The following is a 15,504-nucleotide window of genomic DNA, read 5'->3' on the forward strand; positions in this document are numbered from 1 at the left end:
GAGCTGTGGTACAAATGCAAAACAATCATTTAAAAAGAGAAAGACAGTTTAATGCTTCTGCCCAAGGGTCTAAGCTGACCAGTCTTACAATCTCAGTTCTCTCACCAAACAAAATTAAGCTTGTGATTGTTTACAGCAATTAGGCTTTGTGCTCATGAAACATATTTATATTCGAATGTAAATGCTTGCATCTGATCGTGCTTGATATACAAATGAGGTGTCTAGAAATGTTTTCCAACAAGAATGAACATTCATAGCATGCCAAAACTTGCAATACAAAATTAATGACAACGCAACCACCCCCTCCCCCCAACACAGGATGGAACTTGCATGAGCTTCAACTTTTTCCTGAAATAGACTTTTTGGATGACAATATTCTGCTACTTACAGCATATTACATGTATGACGAGTGTAATTTTACACTGCCAAATTTTAAAGTGAAACTTTAATATTTAGATGTTGACAGCGATGCTGTATGTATAGAGAACTCAAAAGATTGTTTATTTAGCGGTAAAGAGACTATACCAATATTTGTATTTAAAGGGAAGCTGATTATGCATGTCAGTGAGAGGGATTTCTGGTAAGGAGTTTAATGACTTATTTCTTCGTGTACACTTAAGTTAGCAACAGTTCTACCTATTTTTGTATATAAGAATTGGGAGCAATAGTAGGCCATTCACCCACTCAAGCATACTCTGCCATTCAATGAGATCATGGCAGATCTTCTACCTCAACTCCACTTTCCTGCACTATCCCCACAATCCCTTGATTCCCTTAATATCTAAAAATCTATCGATCTCTGTCTTGAATGTACTCAGATTGAGTCTCCTCAGCCCTCGGAGGTAAAGAATTCCAGAAATTCAACACCCTCTCAATGAAGAAGTTTCTCATCATCTTAGTCCTAAATGGCTGACTCTTTATTCTGGGACTATGACCCCCTGATTCTAGACTCCTCAGCCAGAGGAAACATCCTCCCTGTAGTACAGGTGTATGATACATTAAATATCTTGGATCTGTTTTTGAGGCATGATGGAACTCTGTTTCCATCACAGCTAGCTCCATCACCCAGAACTCTTGCTTATTAATTCACAGCCTCACCACCCCAGTGTTTTACTTGAGGTCCCATTAACCTTTGCAAAAAAAGTAAGAATTTCCTGTAAAGTTGTAAATTTTCTCTTTACAAATCTTAAACCTCAAGAAAACACATATTTCACATGGTTTGTCAGAAAAAATAATGGTATTTAGACAAAAATGATAACCCTATTAAGATTTTAACATTTTATTTGGTCTTTGTTAAATATTAACACAAAATTAGCAAATATTGATTTGAAACCAAGTCCGAAGCAATTAATTCCAATTACGTTAAATATTTAATAGTTCTTAATGACTTTCTAATGCATTAATAGTAAATGCACTAAAATGCACTTCATTTCTCATGATTTTTAGATGTTATATACCATGTAGTTGATGCTCTTCATGGGTCACATTTGCTCAGTGATTTTACTTCGTACTTTAATATGTTACGTGGAAATTGGTATATGGTTGGTGTGTCATTGAGGCAAATTCAGTGAACTGTACAGATGTGTTTCTTGGATTGATTGGTGGTCTCGACAGCCGCCTAGTGTGGTCAATGGTAGCATAAGTGACGTCGTTATTTTCATCCCAAAAATTACTGGATTCCAAATCCTATGTAATGAGAAGTGGTTACTATTTTAATAGTATTTCATAACATTTGCAAATCTGTAAAATACCAATCAAGAACATAAAACATAAAAATATCAGGTAAGACATTAATAAACTTGAAGAATGGGCATATAAGTGACAAATGAATTTCAACATGACCGCGTGAGGTATTACATTTTGGTAAGAAAAATATGGAGGGCATATTATTTGGAAAATATAAATGGGGAAGTGGGGCAAAGGGCTATGGAAATACAAATATATAAATCGCTAAACCTTTCATTTCTAGAGGGATAGAATTGAAAAGTAGAGATGTTAGGCTAAACGTTTATCACAGTTGGTTAGACTACACCTGAGTAGTGCGTGCCATATAAAAAAGATACAGAGGCACGGGAGAGGGTGCAAAAATGATTTGCAAGGATAACAAAACTGCCAGAAAAATGACGGCTCCTAATAGAGGTCTTTAAAATTATGAAAGGTTTTGATAAGAGCAGATAGAGAATATTTCCACTTGTGGGGAAGAGCATAACTAGAGGCCATCAATATAAGATAGTCACCAAGCAATCAAATCGGGAATTCAGAAGAAGCTGCTTTTCCTAGAGTGGTGAGAAAGGAGCTCGCTTCCACAGGGAGAAGTTGAGGCGAATAGTATAGATGCATTTAAGCATATGAGGGAGAAAGGGATAGAGGGTTATGCTGAGATAGATGAGGAAAGATGGGAAGAGGCTCGAGTGGAGCATAAATGCTGGTTGGGCTGAATGGCCTGTTCCTGTACTGTATATTCTACATAATGAAAGAACAGGCAGCAATTTATTGGAAAGGTAATAAGCAAACTAAGACATAAACAGCCTGAACCAACCATTAGAGCATTCAAGAAAAGCCTTTAGGGGAAATTAGGAGACAACCTTCTCAAAAGAAGACAATAGAAGCCCAAGTTTGAGGGCATCACTCCTAATTCCTACCAAGACATGGACCATCAGAGATTAGAAGACAACATCAAGACTCTGCAAAGAGAAGGAACAAATAAAAGAAAACAAGGCCAAACTCCCTCACGAGTAGTAGAGGGATGAATGTTACATTCTATATAGGAAACAAAAGCTTGAGACAGAAATAAAGGAGAGGGGGGGGAGAATTGTAGGCAGCTCCCGTCACCCCACCTGATCACCACGCCCACCCCCGCCCTCCTCAATTACTCTGGAACCCCCATCATGGACTCCCTCTCATGATCAGCTGCAACTGCGCAATTACCTACTCCCAATTGCTAGCCTGTACGTCATCCATCATCATCATCATAGGCAGTCCCTCGAAATCAAGTAAGACTTGCTTCCACTCTAAATGTGAGTTCTCAAGTGGCTGTACAGTCCAACGTGGGAATTACCGTTTGTAACAGGTGGCGCAGACAGTGGTTGAAGGAAAGGGTGAGTGAAGAGCCTGATTTGCCGCAATTCCCAACCCAGGTTAAAATCGGGCCTTCACTATCTAGGGCTCACAACAACAACAGCAACAACTTTTATATTTTTGGAATGCTCTACCTGGAAAGGTGGTGGAAGCTGATTCCATAAATAATTTTTAAAAGGAGTTGAACAGGTACTTGAGGATGAGGAACTTAAAGGGTTACAAATAAAAGGCAGAGAGGTGGGACTAAGCACGACTGCTCTTTCAAAGAGCCAGGCACAGGCATGACGGGCGGAATGGCCTTCTGTGCTGTATGTTCCTATGATTCTACCTTTAATGTAACAAAAGATCCACATCACTTCATAAGAGCATTATCAGACAAAATTTCACAACTAGACATATAATGAGATATTAGGACAGATGACCAAAAGTTTGGTCAAAGAGGTTTTAAGGAGGGTCTTAAAGGAGGAGCGAGAGGCATAGGTTTTAAGGAACGTCTTAAAGGAGGAATGGGAGGCGGCGAGCTTTAGGGAGGGAATTCCAGAGCTTAGAGCCAAGGCAGCTGAGCATGAAGAATAACCTCGAGGACACGGTATTGGACGACTGCTGGCTACACACCCAATCAGAGTCAGCAACTTTTGGAAAGGGGGTGGGAAAAGGAAACAAGGAAAACAATAAATGTACAGTACATATAGCAACACTATTCTGTTCACATCTGGAGACAGTGTCTTCAATACAATTCTTTTTAAAAGGACAAAATGGGGGTTTACCTCTTCATTGGTTTGTACAGCAATATCTCTTTGGTCTCTCTGAAGGTGAATTGAACTTGGCTGTTGTTTTTCTATAATAAAAGTTAGACATCATATAATATATTTAGAACTTCTTGTAATATATACACTGCCACCAGGCTTCTGATTTTCCCATTTTGTCTTATTTCCTTTTTTTTGTTGAATATAGTGCTGATTGACATAAGACCAGAGAACTATCCTTATATCGGCTACTACCTGAAACCTTGAGTATTGTACTTGAATCTCTGCAATGTAGTTATGAACTGGAGCTTTGTTGTTAGAAACAATACGTACACATCTTGTTTCATAACATGTTAACAAATTTGAGATGCTGTTGGAAAATCGGTTGAGTTACAAAAGCAAAATACAGCGGATTCTGGAAATCTGAAATAAAAACAGAAAATGCTGGAAATACTCAGCAGGTCAGGCAGCATCTGTAGAGTGAGAAACAGTTTCTCTCTCTACCAATGCTGCTTGATGGGTTGAGTTACATATAGTTTTAAGGAACAATATTATTAGAACCAAAGGGAAATACATCAAATCTGAGATCTGAACTGGTGCTTCAATTCTTGCTGCTCAGTCATACGCAAACACTATTATATCTCTTTATATGAGATCAAAGAAGCTATTGTAAAATGTTATTAATAGACGATCTGCAATGAAAAACAGTATATTCAGTCTATTTCTTGAATAGGGAAGATCCACAGGTGTCCCGATGATTTTGTTTTATTCATTCATCATTTACTATTGCCCACAACAAAATGGCAGGCCCCAGCGCCAATCCTACCATTCCCAATAATCATCTTCTGCCTTTTGAAATTCTGTCAGCTGCCACCACCTTTTACACAGTTCGGAGACACCATTTTAGTATACACATGCCAACAAGCCTAAAAATCTTCCTTTAGTATGAATGTTCTGAATTTTTTTTTCATTCATGGGACAAGAGTGTTACTGGCAAGGACAGAATTTTATTGCCCATCCCAAATTGCCCTTGAGAAGGTGGTGGTGAGCCGTCTTCTTGAACTGCTAGACTCCGTGGGGTGAAGGTAATCCAAAATTGCTGTTAGGGAGGGAGTACCAGGATTTTGACCCAGTGACGATGAAGGAATGGCAATATATTTCCAAATCAGGATGGTGAATGACTTGGAGGGAAACTTGCAGGTGATGGTGTTCCGCCTGTTGCCCCTGTCCTTCTAGGTGGTAGAGATTGCGGGTTTGCGAGGTGCTGCCGAAGAAGCCTTGGTGAGTTGCTGCAGTGCATCTTGTCAATGGTACACACAGCAGCCATAGTGATAGGGGGAGTGAATGTTTAAGATAGTGATAGGGTAGCAATCAAGTGGGCTGCTTTGTCCTGGATGGTGTCGAGCTTCTTGAGTGTTGTTGGAGCTGCACTCATCCAGGCAAGTGCCAACAAATCTAAAAATGTTCCCTTGGATTGAATGTTCTGAAATAGGTCATGTAACATAATTGTTAGTTGTTGCTAAGTATTCATACATGGCAAATGGCTAAAGTATGATAGTGTTTGGTGGTTACCTCTACCTGATCCTGCTCGATTCTGAACTGTTGCAATATCCTCCATTTTTTATTGTGCTTCTCCTAGTAATACTTGAAGTTCCCTGCAAACAGTTTACTTCAAACATCAAGGGGTCGAAATCCGGCTGCTACCGCCAGCTGATACTGAGTGAGGGGGTAGCCGGGCCACAGAGGTCACGGTCAGTGCTGCGTTTACTCAGCTTCACAACTAGCATTTCACAAATATTGGTGGTTTTCAGGTTGGATACATTGGCGACTAGCATATCGCGGCTACCTTCTGCAACTTAATGGGGGCAGTGATGGCACACCACCTTGTCCTGCGGCGAAGACTTCAAAGGCAATGACTACAGAGACGGCTTCAGGCATCCATGCCAGAGGAGAGGCCCCAGACCTCGGGTCAGGAGACCATACAGAAGGAGGGTTTACCGTGCTCATTATTTTTACCTTGATATGTCCAAGGAGCAGTGCCTAAGAAGGCTGCAGTTCCACAAGGAGGTGGTCACCGACCTCTGCCACCTCCTGCACACAGACCTCGAAACTGACATTGGCACCAGAACCTCACTGGCAGTGAAAGTAAAAGTTGCCCTTAACTTCTATGCTACCGGCTCCTTCCAATCTCCTGTAGGTGATATATGCAACATCTTGCAGTTTGCAGTTCATTGCTGCATTCACCAGGTGACCGACGTTCTCTACAGCCGACGCATGGACTACATAAAGTTCAGTATGTCCAGGATGAGCATTCCCGTGGCTTCACCAGGATAGAGGGCTTCCCCAGGGTTCAGGGGGCCATTGATTGTATGCATGTGGCATTGCGAGCCCGCCCCAAGATGGAGAGCTGTTTCGCAATCAAAAGGGCTACCACTCCCTCAACGTTCAGCTGGTCTCGACCACAGGCAGATGATCCTCGCTGTGAATGCCCGCTATCCTGGCAGCTGCCATGATGCCTTCATCCTGCAGGAGAGCAGTGTGCCAGAACTGTTCCAGCCACCTCATGAAGGGCGTGGCTGGCTCATCGGTGACAAAGGATATAATCTCGCCACCTGGCTGATGACACCCCTCCGTAATCCCACTACCCCTGCTGAGCAGCGCTACAACACCAGCCATATTGCAACCAGGACCCTTATAGAGTAAATTATCAGGGTTCTAAAGCAGCGTTTCCACTGCCTTTACCACTCTGAAGGGACATTTCAGTACTCACCTGAGAGAGTGTCCATAGAAACGTTTAAAATTCTGACGGGTTTAGACAGGTTAGATGCAGGAAGAATGTTCCCAATGTTGGGGAAGTCCAGAACCAGAGGTCACAGTATAAGGATAAGAGGTAAGCCATTTAGGACTGAGATGAGGAGAAACTTCTTCATCCAGAGAGTGGTGAACCTGTGGAATTCTCTACCACAGAAAGTTGTTGAGGCCAATTCACTAAATATATTCAAAAAGGAGTTAGATGTAGTCCTTACTACTAGGGGGATCAAGGGGTATGGCGAGAAAGCAGGAATGGGGTACTGAAGTTGCATGTTCAGCCATGAACTCATTGAATGGCGGTGCAGGCTCGAAGGGCCGAATGGCCTACTTCTGCACCTATTTTCTATGTTTCTATGTTTCACCATTGTGTGCTGCATGCTGCACAATGTGGCCATCATGAGGGGCCAGCCATTACCAACAGGGATGGATGATCCACCTCAGGAGGACGATGATGATGAGGAGGAAGACAAGAAGCTTCAGCCAAGGAGGAGGCAGCCTGATAGTGTTGCGGCTGTAAGGACTGCTCGTCAGAGGCTATTCGCACATTGATCCGGTGAATAATGCAAGATGTGCTGATAGCCAGCCTATTCACCTAGTGATCTGTTGAATACATCGCGCCCCACACTCCAAGCCTCCATGTATACAAATCACTGGACAAGATTGTGACAAATTATAAGATTTTTTATTTACAACAAAAACAATTGTGTGTTGTAAAGAAACAGTAAAGGACATCATCACCCACAGCAAACAATAATTGAAACCAGACCCCTTGAAACATTATCACCCACATCCATGTGCAACTATTCACATTAGTTCATATTCGAGCAAGGTCACCATCTCTGGCCAGTATCACACAATTCTTTAATGGCTCATGCAAGTGCAACTATTTACAGGAGTTCATATTTGAGCAAGGTCAGCATCTCTGGCCAATAGCACACACATATTCAGTGGGTCTTTCTCAGTGCTTTCCCACCTCTTCCCTTCTCCCCCTCCCAGGCCCACTGCTCCTCCTCAATGGGGTCTCAGTGCCTGCAGCAAGGCTGGTAGAAGGTTGCTCTGTTGGCACTGCTGATGGCCGAGCAGATTGTTCCCCAGCAGATCCGGCCCTGGAAGGGCCAGCTGCAGACTGCATCACCTCAGTATGGGTGGCAGCACTCTATGGTGGATGGGTTGCAGAGAGCGCCAGGGGCAAAAGCGGAATGATGTCGTCCTGAGAGAGGACATCACGTTCCAACAGGCCCGACACACTGCTACTCCCCTGGGGCAGAGCCTCAGCATCTGTAGCAATCTAGGTGAGACAGAGAAGAGTGGTTACCTGCAGGGGAGGGGGCCAGGACTGGGAAAGCCGTTCGCAAATTACAGTCTCATGGGAAGTGGTGAAGGATTGTGGTGTCGGGGCTAAGTGGCCTGCTAGAGGCATACCATCATTGTCCCGAAGGGGCTCGTCCTTACCCACTGCCACCATACACACTTGTGCGCCCATCAGGGTCGATACGCATTCTTTAACAGGAGTTCGGGGTTGCACCTCAGAGTCCCCTCCTCCGATCTGCATCTGGTCTCTTCTGATCTGTGCGAGCTTGGCCTGCAAGATTAAAGAGAACGTTAGAGTTAGCGGCCTTTTTTCTCTCTGTCTGAGTGCTGTACATAGTTCAGAACATGTTAGTGTATGAGAGTCTTTAAAGGTCGATGTAACTTCCATCAACTGCGAGTACTTGGTGTAGCAATGCTTGAATGAGGGAGGCGAGGAGCTAACAGTTACTGTGAGGATATTGTCTTCCAGACGCATATGAAGACTGAGGAGGTAACAAGATGAGGGGAGGGTGTCCACAACGGAGTAGGAAGGTTAACAGCGCATGCAGGCCCTTGGATAGGGTGAGCCTGCTAATGCGAACCTTGCATCTGGCCTCACCCACGTAGGTCATGGGGTCAGACACATTCACATTGAGGAGAGACTGCACATTGAACTCAGAGCATGGCCTGGTCAGGTTAATGTAAAATGTACTAACCCTCAGCAACAAAGCAATGTCGTTCCACTTCTGCTGACATTGGGTTGGTATCCTGGGCACCGTGTCAGTCGCTGACACTATCTCAGTGATTTCCCGCCATAGCCTTCGAAATATTTGGGCCTGTGGCCTCCTTCCAGCCTCCGTCTTCAGTAGTTCTCGATGCCTCTCCAGGGCATCAAGCAGTGCATCGAGATTGGCATCGGAGAAGCGGTGAGTGCACTGGCGAGCCGGTGCTGCATCTGCCGTCTTCACCCTGTGAGTGAGCGCGCAGGAAACGAACATACGCACAAGGCGGTGCCGCGCCCAATCAACGCCTCAACTGAATCCAGGTGGCAGCAGCATGTCTGTGGCGCAGTTACAAATGATGATTACCGCCTGGATGTTGCCACCTCACATGCCGCCCCACTTACCGCCATTTGCCACCTCCAGAGTAGCGTGCAACTCCTGATTTACCACTGCAATCCCCTTTTCAGGTGACAAAACTGAATTTTGTGGTTGGAGGCGGCAAATGCCGTCTGATGTTAAAATCTCCATTCAGACGGTGGCACTGCCTCAAAAACGGTGTCACCGAATATCGACCCCTGAGTTTCCTTGATCATCACTTTTTCTGCTGACATATACATATGTGCCATCTCCATTGAGACAATTTAAAATATCCCTTAAAAGGCTTTTCAGCATCAGGATAATTTAATCTGGGAAACACCAACTTACTTTCATATAGCACATTTTTTGTAGAAAAACATCCCAAGGTGCTACACAGACACATAATTTTTTTTAAAGCATGCCGAGCCAAAGAAGGAGATAGTAGAAAGGCCGACATAAAGCTTGGCCAAAGAGGTGGGTTTTAACAATGGTCTTAAAGGAGCAGAGAAGGGGTGTGTTTAGGGAGAGAATTCCAGAGCACCTGGGCAGCTGAAGATGGTCACTGATGGTGGGGGTGAAGGGAGGGTGTTTGCATTAGAGGCGAGATTTTGAAGAATGGAAAATTTGGGTGGAGAGATTAGAAACATAGAAACATAGAAAATAGGTGCAGGAGCAGGCCATTCAGCCCTTCTAGCCTGCACCGCCATTCAATGAGTTCATGGCTGAACATGCAACTTCAGTACCCCCTTCCTGCTTTCTCGCCATAACCCTTGATCCCCCGAGTAGTAAGGACTTCATCTAACTCCCTTTTGAATATATTTAGTGAATTGGCCTCAACTACTTTCTGTGGTAGAGAATTCCACAGGTTCACCACTCTCTGGGTGAAGAAGTTTCTCCTCATCTCGGTCCTAAATGGCTTACCCCTTATCCTCAGACTGTGACCCCTGGTTCTGGACTTCCCCAACATTGGGAACATTCTTCCTGCATCTAACCTGTCTAAACCCGTCAGAATTTTAAATGTTTCCATGAGGTCCCCTCTCATTCTTCTGAACTCCAGTGAATACAAGCCCAGTTGATCCAGTCTTTCTTGATAGGTCAGTCCCACCATCCCGGGAATCAGTCTGGTGAATCTTCACTGCACTCCCTCAATAGCAAGAATGTCCTTCCTCAAGTTAGGAGACCAAAACTGTACACAATACTCCAGGTGTGGCCTCACCAAGGCCCTGTACAACTGTAGCAACACCTCCCTGCCCCTGTACTCAAATCCCCTTGCTATGAAGGCCAACATGCCATTTGCTTTCTTAACCGCCTGCTGTACCTGCATGCTAACCTTCAATGACTGATGTACCATGACACCCAGGTCTCGTTGCACCTTCCCTTTTCCTAATCTGTCACCATTCAGATAATAGTCTGTCTCTCTGTTTTTACCACCAAAGTGGATAACCTCACATTTATCCACATTATACTTCATCTGCCATGCATTTGCCCACTCACCTAACCTATCCAAGTCACTCTGCAGCCTAATAGCATCCTCCTCGCAGCTCAGATTGTAGTGCTGGAAAAATTTACAGAGAAAGGGAGGAGTAAGAGGATACACAGATTTAAACACATGAATGCAATTTTAAATTTGAGACTTTGGGGACCGGGAGCCAATGTTTTCAGCAAGGACAGGGGTAATAGGTGAATGGAATTTGGTACAGGATAGGATATGGGCAACAGAGTTTTGAATGAGTTGATGTTTATGTTGGATGGAAGATGTGAGGCCAGCCAGCTAGCCAAGCATTAAAATAGTCAGCTTTGGAGGTGACAAAGGCATGGACTTTGAGGGTTTCAGCAGCAGGTGGGCAGAGGTAGGGGCGGCAGTGATGATGCAAGATTCTGATGGGATTGGACAGGTTAGATGCAGGAAGAATGTTCCCGATTTTCGGGAAGTCCAGAATCAGGGATCACAGTCTAAGGATAAGGGGTAAGCTATTTAGGACCGAGATGAGGAGAAACTTCTTCACTCAGAGAATTGTGAACTACCACTTCTCTACCACAGAAAGTTGTTGAGGCCAGTTTGCTGAATACATTCAAAAGAGAGTTAGATGTGGCCCTACGGCTAAAGGGATCAAGGGGTATGGAGAGAAAACAGGAATGGGGCACTAAAGTTGCATGATCAGCCATGATCATATTGAATGGTGGTGCAGGCTCGAAGGACCGAATGGCCTACTTCTGCACCTATTTTCTATGTTTCTATGTTATGGAGGTGGAAATAGGCGGTCTTTGTGATGTAGAGGATATGAGATCGTAAGCTCAGCTTGGGGTCAAATAGGATGCTGAGGTCCTGAATAGTCTTGTTGAGCCTGAGACAATGGCTGGGAAGGGGATGAAATCAGTGGCAAGGGTCTTCTCCCTTCTCCTTCTTCTTTGTCAGTCCCTCGGAGTCAAGGATGACTTGCTTCCACATTAAAAATGAGATCTCAGGTGACTGAATAGTCTGATGCAGGACCTACAGTCTCTGTCACAGGTGGGACAGACTATTATGTTCAGAATAAATTCACAGGACTATATCGCAAGCTCAAACTGTTGTGACCTTGGTCTCTTTATTTCAGACTCTAGAGTGAGGAAGCTGCATGGTGAGTCACCTTTTATACCTGCTTGCCCCAGGGTGCACAACTGACCCTTAGGTCTCCCACAGGTGTGCCCCCTGGTGGCAAGACTTACATTTGAGTAAGGTCTACATACATACATAACATCACTCCCCCCAAAGTCTTATTGTGCAAGTTATTTGCAAGTTGAGGCGATGTGGCACCCCGCGCCCCCGGGTCGATCACCTGGGTTGATGTCCTGACATGGTGGGTTGACGGCGAAGTTGGTCGTGTTAGTGGGTCGCTGGGGGCCAGGTCCTTTCAGTGTGGTTCCTGGTTATCTGTCGTTCGCGTTTGGTCTTGTCCAACTGCTTTACTCGTTAGCTCGGTACATGGTTTCATAATCAAATACTCCGTTTTCATCACATACACTACATTCCTCCCCTTGGCTAATGCGGTGCGAGCGGCCCGACTGGGGCCCTGAACATGGTCTGCATCACTTATTCTGATGTCGCGTGGAGGGGCCGTGCATGTATGGTGCATTCTCTGCTGATGGCATGCGGAAGGCTCGGTTCTGAGTGATTCGGTCTGGTGATTGTGTAACACTCAGGATAGCCGGGTCTGTAGGGAGTCTACCGTGGCACGCGTGGTGCTGGGTTTGGTGATTTGGGCGCTGACCCTGAGATCTGGCAAGCCCAGGATGGCCGCAATGGCCTTGAGACTTTCGGTGGTGGCGGGAGGCCTGGTGGTCCCCCTGGACATTGGGCAGTGGTATGGGGGCCCCTGACCACCGACTGTGTGTAGCCGCCCTGCCTTGCTTTGCAAAGTTGCGATGGGTCTATTGTCTTTTAGGCGGATAGGTTGCCACATCCCGTCTAGTAGTTCGCCTTTGGCAGGCAGTAACATGGGATCCTGGCTCGTCCAGGTCCTAAGTTGCGGGGCCATTACGGTTGACCCCTCGCTTTCTAGCACTTTCACAACCGCGAGTGGGTCTGCAGGCTGCGCCGTTTCCTCCCCAGGGGTGGGCAACAGTGGCCAACTGAGAGCAAGGGTGCCGCTCTCTGTGCCTGGCATGTGGCAGATCATGTTACAGTGCACAGTGTTGGACATTCTTGAAACAACACACCGATAATGGTGCCTCTACTCTCCCAAGCTTGTGGGATGAGCAGCTTGTCTGACTCGAGCACATATTGGGACATTTTTTGGTGCGTCTCTTTAGTCCCATGAACACAGGCTGCTGCTTTGTTTAACTTATTTGATACATGTTCAATTGTTTGGGGTTCACCCGCTACTTTTGCTTGCTGTACAACACTCCTGACCTCGTGCGGTAACATCTCACTTGCTACGAATGCTTTGTTAGATACATATACAACTGGTTGGGGTTCGCCCGCTACTTTGGATTGCAGTACAACATACCCGACCCCGTGTGATAAGAACATAAGAACATAAGAACATAAGTGATAACACTACACTTGTTACAAGTGCTTTGTCAGATACATATACGACCGTTTGGTGTTCGCCCTCTACTTTGGCTTGTTGTACAGTACCCCCAACCCCATACAATGGTACATCATTGGCTGCGAAAGACCGCTCGCACGGGTTACATGGTGCACACCATTTAGTTGAGTGTGGTGGGTTCCTGGCCTTCACTGCAGCCGCCCCTTTACCTTTGCCCCAAATCCAGTCTTCCTTGCTGGGTGACACATTCCTCATTCCGTTGCGCCGACCTTCCATGGTCTGGACGCTCTCTCATCCCGTGACCTGGACGCACCTTCGTCCCGTGGTCTGGGCGCCTTCTCGTCCTGTGGTCTGGACGCCCTTTCATCTGTGTCCGTGATGTCGACTGCTGTGATCTTCCTCCACAGGTATTTTGCCGCTGGCGTCGGGAAGACGCATTCAGATCGTTTTGGCTGGAGTCCCACTCCGCATGGTCAACCTGGAGCCTCTTCCATCATCGCAAAGCGGTCATCGGCTTCGGGTGCTGGGAACCGTGCCTGTACCTCTGCTCGGTCGAACTTTACCTTCTCGTGGTTGTGATGCGTGGCCTGTGCCTTGGGGATCTGCAAATGGATCTGCACTTCGATGCCTGGTTCAGCTGGAAGTGGGGGTTTGCTCGGCCTCTGGGAAAGGGAGGCCTCATTCACTGGAGAGGGTACGCAGAGATCTTCCCAGTTCCATCAAATCTTCCCCATCCACCTCCTATCAAGCAGCCTTGGCCCATCAACTGAAACAATCCACAGTGGTAATTCGTGCACTGCTCCTTCATGGAATACACTTACGTCTGCACTACCAATAACTGATATCAGTTCTTTGGTGTAGGTATGCAGCATTGGCAGCAATCAGGATCAGCTCGGGTCAAAGAAACATAGAAATAGAAACATAGAAAATAGGTGCAGGAGTAGGAAATTTATCCCTTCGAGCCTGCACCACCATTCAACAAGATCATGGCTGATCATTCCCTCAGTACCCCTTTTCTGCTTTCTCTCCATACCCCTTGATCCCCTTAACTATAAGAGTCATATCTAACTCCCTCTTGAATATATCCAATGAACTGGCATCAATAGCTATCTGCGGCAGGGAATTCCATAGGTTAACAACTATCTGAGTGAAGAAGTTTCTCCTCATCTCAGTCCTAAATGGCCTACCCTTTATCCTAAGACTATGTACCCTGGTCCTGGACTTCCCCAACATCGGGAACATTCTTCCCACATCTAACCTGTCCAGACCCGTCAGATCCCCTCTCATCCTTCTAAACTCCAGTGAATAAAGGCCCAGTTGATCCAGTCTCTCCTCACATGACAGTCCAGCCATCCCTGAAGTCAGTCTGGCGAACCTTCGCTGCACTCCCTCAATAGCAAGAACATCCTTCCTCAGATAAGGAGACCAAAACTGAACACAATATTCCAGGTGAGGCCTCACTAAGGTCCTGTACAACTGCAGTAAGACCTCCCTGATCCTATATTCAAATCCCCTAGCTATGAAGGCCAACATACCATTTGCCTTCTTCACCACCTGCTGTACCTGCATGCCCACTTTCAGTGACTGATGAACCATGACACCCAGGTCTCGTTGCAACTTCCCTATTCCTAATCTTCCGACATTCAGATAATATTCTGCCTTCATGTTTTTGCCCCCAAAATGGATAACCTCACATTTATCCACATTATACTGCATCTGCCATGCATGTGCCCACTCACCTAACCTGTCCAAGTCACCCTGCAGCCTCTTAGCGTCCTCCTCACAGCTCACACCACCATCCAATTTAGTGTCACCCACTATCACTGTTTTCCAAATGCGCTGCTATTTCATCCTTAATGATTGATTCCAACATTTCCTTCATCTAAATCGTTAATGTACATTGTAAAGAGCTGGGGTCCCAGCACTGTGCCCTGCGGCACTCCACTCGTCACTGCCTGCCATTCTGAAAGGACCCATTTATCCCGACTCTCTGCTTCCTGTTGCCAACAAGTTCTCTATCCACGTCAGTACATTACCCCCAATACCATGCGTTTTGATTTTGCACACCAATCTCTTGTGCGGGACCTTGTGAAAAGCCTTTTGAAAGTCCAAATACACCACATCCACTGATTCTCCCTTGTCCACCCTGCTAGTTACATCCTCAAAAAATTCCAGAAGATTCGTCAAGCATGATTTCCCTTTCATAAATCCATGCTGACTTGGTCTGATCCTATCACTGTTTTCCAAATGCGCTGCTATTTCATCCTTAATGATTGATTCCAACATTTTCCCCACTACTGATGTGAGGCTAACCAGTCTATAATTACCCATTTTCTCTCTCCCTCCTTTTTTAAAAAGCGGTGTTACATTAGCTACCCTCCAGTCCATAGGAACTGATCCAGAGTCGATAGACTGTTGGAAAATGATCACCAATGCATCCACTATTTCTAGTGCCACTTCCTTAAGTATTCT

This window comes from Pristiophorus japonicus, chromosome 2, assembly GCF_044704955.1.
Source record: "Pristiophorus japonicus isolate sPriJap1 chromosome 2, sPriJap1.hap1, whole genome shotgun sequence".
NCBI classification, from domain to species: Eukaryota; Metazoa; Chordata; class Chondrichthyes; family Pristiophoridae; genus Pristiophorus; species Pristiophorus japonicus.